Here is an 8,614-nt window from a genome sequence, read left to right as displayed (position 1 = left end):
CGAGCTGATAGGTGGCAGCGTTGGCTTTTTGAGTTCGCATTTCTATTTCTCTGTCTATGGACCCATTTTCAGAAAAAGTGCTGCCAAGATATTTAAACTCTTTCACCTGTTTCAGATGTTTAGTATTGACATGGACGTTCAGGGGACTATGGTTTCGGCTCACTTTCATAACTTCTGTTTTTGATGTGCTTATTTTCATGTTGAATGTCTCGCAGGTGTTGTTGAGTTCAGTAGTGTGATTTTGGAGGCTTTGTTGGTCTTGATGAATTAGACATTGGTCTCTGCGAACAGAAATTCATTTAGGCTTTCTGAGATTTGGTTTGCTTCTTACGTTATTGTGTCCATATATTTATTATAAACAGGAGGGGAGATAGAACGCATCCCTGTCGTACTCCAGATCTTACTTTGAACCAGTCTGTATTTCTTTCTTTCGTTCTTACTGAGCTTCTGCTGTTGGTATATAGAGCTCTGACATTATCTAACAATTTTTCTCTGACGCCATACTTTTCGAGTGTCTTCCAGAGTTTTGCATGGTTTACTCTGTCAAAAGCCTTCTCCTGGTCTATAAAGACGATTTTGGATTCTTTGTTGTGTTCTATTGTTTTCTCGCATATCTGTCGTTTTACGAATACGGCATCCGTGCATCCTCTTCCCTTTCGGAATCCAAACTGAGCTTTGCTCAGATTTCTCTCTACAATTGGTCTTATCCGCTGCTCTAGTATCTTTGCATACATTTTTCCTGAGTGGCTTAACAATGAGATGCCTCTATATGTTGTGCAGTCACCTTTGTTGCCTTTTTTCCATAATGGTACCAGTATGGCTTTCTGCCAGTCTTCTGGGCATTTTCTTTGTTCCCCGGGTCTGTTGAAAATACGCCTCAGCCACAGTATACCGGTGTTTCCACAAGCTATTATGGCTTCCGCTGTGATGTCATCTGGTCCTGGGGCTTTGTTCTTAGGGCTGGTCTTGAGTGCCTTTTCTATTTCACTGGGAAGTATTGGTGGTTCTGTTTGATCTCCATAGGATGGTTAGAACTCCACTTGTTGTCCGTGGCAAGCGTCTGGGTTGAGCAGTTCTTGGAAGTTATTTTCCCATCTTTTTGTGATTGCATGTTTGCCGAAAATGGCGTTTCCCTCTTTGTCGTTTATAATGCATGTCGGGCTGTATGGGTCTTTCCTTATCCGCATGCTCTTCACACTTAAAAAAAAAAGATTTTGGTCAGTTTCTCGCCATATATTTTTCACGCATTATCTTTAGCAGTTTTGATTATTCTTTTGGTCTCTCTTCTCGCTTTCCTGTATTCTATATAGTCTTCTTCGGTCTTTGACTTCTGCCATTTCTTGAATTTCTTCTTTTCCATTCTAATTGCTTCTTTACTTTCATCAGTCCACCAGCATGTCGTTCTGCCTTTGTTTCCACCTATTCGTTTGGTGACACAACTGTTTTTTAGTATTTCAGACAGGGATTTTTTTAATAATTGCCATTCGTCTTCTATGTCCTTGATCTCAGGTGACAGTTTGAAGTACTCCTTGGTAATATCATCCTCGACTGCTTTCTTGATGTCTGGTTCTTTCAATTTTCTTAGATTAGTCGTGGTTTTTCCCCTGTTCTTCTTTGTTTGCTTTACGTTGCTGGTTGTGAGAGTAAGTATCACAGGTCTATGGTCCGTGTCGATGATGTAGTTTGGAACCGCTCTCGAATCTTTGGCTGTATGTCTTTGTTTTCTGCGCATCAGGACGAAATCAATTTGTGATGCATGGTTCAGGTCACTCCATTTGTACCAGGTCTTGATTTGGCTTTGTCTATGTTGGAAAAATGTGTTTGTAATCATCATGTGTTTGAATCTGTCCATGTTTTCTCCTTTGATTGTTTCGTAGCAGTAATTATCCGCCGTCGGCTTGCTAGGCCAGTCACAGTTTCACCAGAGCCCCTTTAGCCAGCAACGTTTCGGGGTGACCCGGGTCGGCCTTCACGGCTAGCGTAACGCCTCAATGACATAAAGTCACACCGTACTTCACTTTATACTCTCTTTTTCTTACTAGTTACTAGTGTATTTATTATAAAATACAATCTATAATCTAACACCGTATATATTATTACGTATCTGAATGAAATTGAAATTCTCAAATGATAAAAATGAAAATACAACTGCAAAGTCCAAATTAAATATTAGAAAAATTATTTTATATTATAATTATACTCTTCTCTAAGGCTTAAGTTAATATTATATTTTACACCAGTGGCATGATATTTTAAGTTTTCAGTTAGAATGAAAGTAAGTCAATTTCTACTATAATATTAAGGAAGTATAGAATGACTCTCAAACCAACAAGATCTCACAAGATAACAAAAACTCACTTGTGTTATTAAGGATACAGAATGCTAATAGTAATAGCCGTATTATTTCTTAATAATCTTAAAAATAAAAAAACTATTAAAGCTAGAGAAAGAAGGAAAAGTCCCCTCATCTTCACAAATAGCTCAACAAATTAATCCATCAATCACAAATTGAGAATATGTAGTTTTGCAATCAAATGCTGAAAAATAAAAAGATGAACAATAGAGTAACTAAGAAGTTACACATCTTCATCTTGTTATCCAACACAGTATACATAGAGTAAACAAAGAAATAACTCAATTATGCCGTTACATAACGTACTATATTATTGTTTGACGAAAGAAGCAAGCCCATATCCGGAGTACCTAAATTCTAAATGAAATAAATGTACTGTTCGGAGACGATCTAAGTCTACTGCATAACAATAACACTGAACTGTAGGAACACGCTGACAAACAATCAAATCTGTAGAAATGTGTGCAAGATGGAATGCCTCAGGAAAACATTAACAAGAAGGGATAAAGTGAGAAAAAATAAAAGAGAACAAGTTGGGACAACACCTTGTATGAAATACATTGAAAAACAACGTATTAAATGGCCCATGTTGGCCAATAAGCCCCTACTTATTTGCCCATGTGGGCCAATAAGAGCAGCCTTATAAAATAGCGGATAGAACAATAAAATTGTTTTCTGGCCTCATGGTCTTAGAATTTCAAAACGGCCAGTTCCAGAAAAAACTTTGTAATTCTAATGTAGCGTAATCTTTTTGGCGCTATCTGAATCTCCAGATCAAAGGAAGCCCTACCCACTTCCATTATGTCCAGTGAGGAGATGCAGAACCCACGGGCACCAGCCATGAACGACACACTGTCTACGTCACAGCTGCAAGAAGCCACAACTCGCCAGTCAGGTCTTGTAGATATCCGGACGCTCCGTCTGTTTATGGACTATTTGTTCTGCGGGACAGGACTATCTATCATTTGTCTGGGAGTCATCGCTAACTTCACAAACATTGTTGTTTTCTGCAAGATAGGTGAGGGGTTACAAAATACTTGAAATAATAATACATGTATTAAAATTATATTGTTATTGTTGCGTCAGTTTAGAAGATGTTTTGAGTTTAACTCTCTTTTAGAACATAGATTTCGAAATAAATCCTAAGATTTCTTCGGAGCGGGATAATCCAGGTCTTCCAGTTCCTATTCAAAGATAATGATGATAATAATAATAATAATAATAATAATAATAATAATAATAATAATAATAATAATGATAATAATAATAATAATAATAATAATAATTATTATTATTATTATTATAATAAATAGCATTTGTTTAGCGTATAATCCCACTCTACAGCAAGCTCGACTGCATATTGTATTATTACCCCAGCAGATCATAAAACCCTCAGAAACAGTCTCACCTTCCCGGGAAGCATACAACGCAAGCAGCTGATTAATCGCTCAAACACTAACAAACTGACAAGATTCACTGTCTATAGCTGGGTATCCAAACCCACAGGTGTGAAGTAAAAAAAAATGTGTGTAAAGTGTCATTCCTAGGGACCATTCACAAATGACATCAGCTAAAATTTGGCCAAAAATGACCCCCTTCCCCCCACCCCCCCCCCCCCCCCGTTTTTTTTTTTTTTTTTTTCCCGGGACCCCCCCCCCCCCCCCAAACCCAGTTGACATCAACCGAAATGTACATGTACATTTAGAAAGAACCTGTACAGAATGCATTTTATATTTACACCTTTGATTTTTATTTTACATTTTTAAAATAAAAAAACCATTGTTTATTAAAGAATATAACAGAGAAATACCTGAACTGTCAAATTATTTATCAGCAACTTTTATCAATCTAAATAATTTAAACAAATAGATTCGGTATCACAGCTTTCTTTTCTTTCTTTTTTTTTTATCCAACCCTTTAGAGCATCATTGTTGACGTCAACTTTGTAAAGACACCCCCCCCCCCCCCATGTCAACTTTTGTCAACTTTTCACTGACCCCCTCCCCCCTCCCTCTGAGCTGACTTCATTTATGAACGGTCCCCCAGGACACAACGTTGGGCCCTTGATATGAAAGCGGCCTGTGTCTTTCCGGCGGATAACTTAATTGTGAGGCATCGAGGTAAATCAGGCGCTCGTCAAATTAATAAAATCCAAGATATTGCCCGATAGTTTGGCAATCTTTATCAATTTTTTTCTTTTAGCACAGCACTTTATATCTCCATTTTAAAATACTTTTCTGTGTTAAAATTTCTTTAAAACGTTGATCAAAAGCACGAAATAAAAAGATTTTAAGTTTCCAAGGATTCTCAAGCTTTGGAAGTCATTGAAATATGGCGGCCATTTTCTGGCTTATTAATTTTATTTGCTGAAACCAGGTGACCCCCACCTCCTTCAGTCGCTAATATCTGGACTTTTATTTAAGTTAACTGAGTAGTTTTTTAAATCAAATTTTAGAAAAATGAAAAAACTTTAAATATACAATACTCCACATGCCCAAAAATTGACGAGCGCCTTATTCCACTGCGTTGTGACACAATTTTCTATCCTGTCCAATGCCCAATGTCAATTAATATACTCCCAAGATAGCAGAAGGATTCAACGTCTTCTATTGCATTTCCTTCTAATGTGGATGGTGCATCTACTCTTGGTACATTTGACTTTCCGGAGTGGATCTTCATTCCAACAAACTCTGATAGTCCCTTAAAAACTGAAGTCTTTGCTTGCATCTGTTCCTGGATGTATGACAGAAGCGCCAAGTCATCCCCAAAGTCCAAATGGCCTAACTGTGTCCTTGGGGGTCCACTGTATACCTTTTCTGTGCGCTCTAGTGGTGTCTTTTCTCAACCATTCGATAGACAAGATAAATAGAAAAGATGATAACAAACCTCCCTGTAACATACCAGTCTTGATGTCAAAGCAGTCAGTGAGCTGGCCATCATGTACAATTCTGCAATTTGTCCTTTTCGTACATTTTCTTAATGAGGTTCATCAAGCTCTGTGGGGTTCCGTGATGTCTCAGTATCTCCAACAGTTTAGCTTGATCTATATTATTAAGGGCCTTTTCATTTTCACCCAAACAGGAAACTATTCAGTGATGGAGTTTAAAAATGAATGGTAAAGTTTAAGCAGTTTAAGCCCCTGATATTTAGATTTAAGATCGTTCAGGAGGAGAGGTGCTTAGACCCTGTCTCAGTGGCAACCTTGGCCGAGTGGGGTGCAACATCACAGCAGGAGAGAATGCCAGCGTCACTTGATTAAATAACTCCCCCACCTAGGAATCGAAAGCATGTCTTCACCATGCATGGACAAAGATATCATCGAAAGCTATGTAAAAACAGACAACGTATGCCTATATTCGGTAATCAAGGACAAATACAATTGTTTGCTTTGAAGCTCGTTTAGCCTTGAACGTCCTGAAAATGTAAGATGGATGTCTATCTGCACGAATCAACGTGTTAACCATTCTGATATTCCATTTCTACCCCCAGGACTCAAAGACTCGGTCACGGCGACCTTCTTGATGTTGTCAGTAACAGATCTGAGCTACCTCATCTTCGCCTGTTTTACTCAAACCTGCAGATGTTTTGAGTCCATGGGGCTAGACGTCAGCGACTGGTCGGTTGATCCGGGTGCTTTCGGAACGTACTTAGTGTGGTATCAAATCATCTTTTATCAAATGTCGACAGTGATCACAGCCTATCTGGCTATTGCTCGGTGTTGCTGTATAACTCTTGCTCTTAAATTCCGTAGTTTATTCACAGTTACCAGAACGATCCTTGTTTTGTCAGTGTCCTTTGTTGTGGTCATTGCTTTCCACATCCCGACCATATCGGCAATGGAACTTGTCTGGACCCAAAGGAAAGATTCGAACAGGACCACTTTAACCCTTGTCTATCAGTCTGGGTGGGACGCTGCGGTTTCATTTCATGACCAGGCCAATCGCACCGTGGTAACAAACAGCTGTCTAGCGATTGTTATAATTTGTCTTGTTGTGTTGACCAGAGCTCTACAAAAGGCCTCGGAATTCCGCCAGAAGACAGCGAGTCATCAGACATCAGCACGCCATGATCAGACAGATTCCAGAAACCAGTACGAATCATTCAACGAAAATAAAAGGCAGCGGAAAGGGAAGGTATCGCTAAGCCGAAAAGATGCCAAGGTTGTCAAATCCGTCAGTCTCGTTTCTGCAATTTTTGTGTTCACCTCTATGGTGGCTGTCATCAGGAATCTTGCCCGGCTAGGATCACCGGGGTTTAATTATAATAAGCAGTACGGGAACACATTCCTCCTACTCACTATAATCACCACCACATTCGCGTTTCTCAACAGTTCTGCAAATATTTTCGTTTATTTCTGCTTCAATTCCAAGTACAGGCACACTCTACTTCAGTGTTGGAGAAAGAGTACTCAGGGACAGTAACAGCAGGGTGTGAATATTCACTTGTGATTGTGTGTTTCTGTCTGTGTCATATATACGCACTATTACAGTCTAGATGATATGTGAGGCAGCGTGGTGGAATCAGGCTCTCGTCCAAATAATCAAAGTGAAGAAACTTGCATTTTTCAGCAGGTTTGTGAATTTTTCTCAAATTTTTGTTTTTTGGCTCAACACCTTTCATGCCCATTAAAGAACTAATTTCTGTGTGGATTTTTTGGAAAAACGTTGATTAAAGGCACCAAAAAATGTACATTTTCAGTTACCACAGACTCTTAAGCTAAGGAAATAACTAATTTTTGGTAGCCATTTTCTCACTAATTTTACCTCTGAAAACAGGTGACCCCTCACCTCCTACTTTCGCAAATATCTCGACTTGTATCCAAGATAAATGGATATTTTTTTTCATCCAAATAAAGACAATTGAACAAGCTTTAAGATGATACCAATAACTCTACATGCCCAAAAATTGACGAGAGCCTGATTCCACCACGCTGCCTCACATATGCCATTTGACTTGCTCATCACAGTCTACTGATGATGATGATGATGATTTTTTTGTTTCCTAAATGGGCTTCAAAATAAATGGAGAAATATTAATAATATCAGGTATGCAGATGACGCAGTTTTAATATCAAGCTCCAAAAAGGACCTTCAATTGCTTCTAGAAACGGTTGTAACAGAAACTGAACGTAAAGGATTATTGTTGAAGGTAAGGAAAACAGAATGTAAGGTAATATAAAAAAAAGCAGCAAATCCTAGTTGTAATCTCATTAGCAAGGGTGAAAAGATCAAACAAGTCCAACAGTTTAAATATCTAGGATGTATGATAACATCTGATGCCAAACGTTCCACAGAAATAAAAAGGAGAACTACAATGGCTAAGGCTAGTTTTAATAAAATGAGCCCAATCCTGAAATCCTGAAAAATAGAAACATCTCAATGAACACCAAAATGAAAATCCTGAAATGCTATGTTAGGTCAACCCTTCTATATGGCTGTGAATGCTGGACAGTCACTAAAGGCAGTGAAAATAAAATAGAAGCAACAGAAATGTGGTTTCTTAGGAGACTGCAAAGAGTATCGTGGAAGGAAAAGAAATCAAGTGAGGTAGTGCTTGATGAAGCTCACGTGGGACGCTCAATGTTTAAAACAATCAGGAAACGACAATTGCAGTTTTTGGGACACCTGAATAGACAAAAGGGTCTTGAACATCTAACTCTCACTGGCAAAATTGAGGGCTAGCGAGGCAGGGGTAGGCCCAGAACAACATACTTAGGGAACCTAAACAAATGGGTAACATCGAACGATCAGGGAAATGTAGCTTTTTTAGAGCATGCGAGCAAAGGAATGAATGGAGAACCATGATCGCCGATGTCTGTCGCAAATCTGGCACTGGATGATGATGAATGGGCCTGGTGGACTCTATGAGAAAATCTTCGAGTGAGATCTTTTTCGGCTCTATTGTCATTATACTCAGAGACACCTCCACTCGTCCAAAAAGCTCCATTCGAGTTTCTATTGTTCCTGGACATTCAAACATATTATTATGTTTGACACCCTCCTTTTCATGGCTGCATCTTCGGCAACATGGGTTGAGCTCTTCATTAACAAAGTTCTGATACCATCTCAAGATCCAACGATGGTCCGACCGCAGTCTCGCTTGCTCAACATGGTCCCAGTGATATAATTATGAACTTTGGTCCTGCTTATTGGAGTACCCAAAATACACGACGATGATGATGATGATGATGATGATGATGATGATGATAATGATGATGATGATGATGATGATGATGATGATGATGATGATGATGATGATGAT

This window comes from Aplysia californica, unplaced genomic scaffold (genome assembly GCF_000002075.1).
Source record: "Aplysia californica isolate F4 #8 unplaced genomic scaffold, AplCal3.0 scaffold00203, whole genome shotgun sequence".
Taxonomy (NCBI): domain Eukaryota; kingdom Metazoa; phylum Mollusca; class Gastropoda; order Aplysiida; family Aplysiidae; genus Aplysia; species Aplysia californica.
This window is presented reverse-complemented; position numbering follows the sequence as displayed.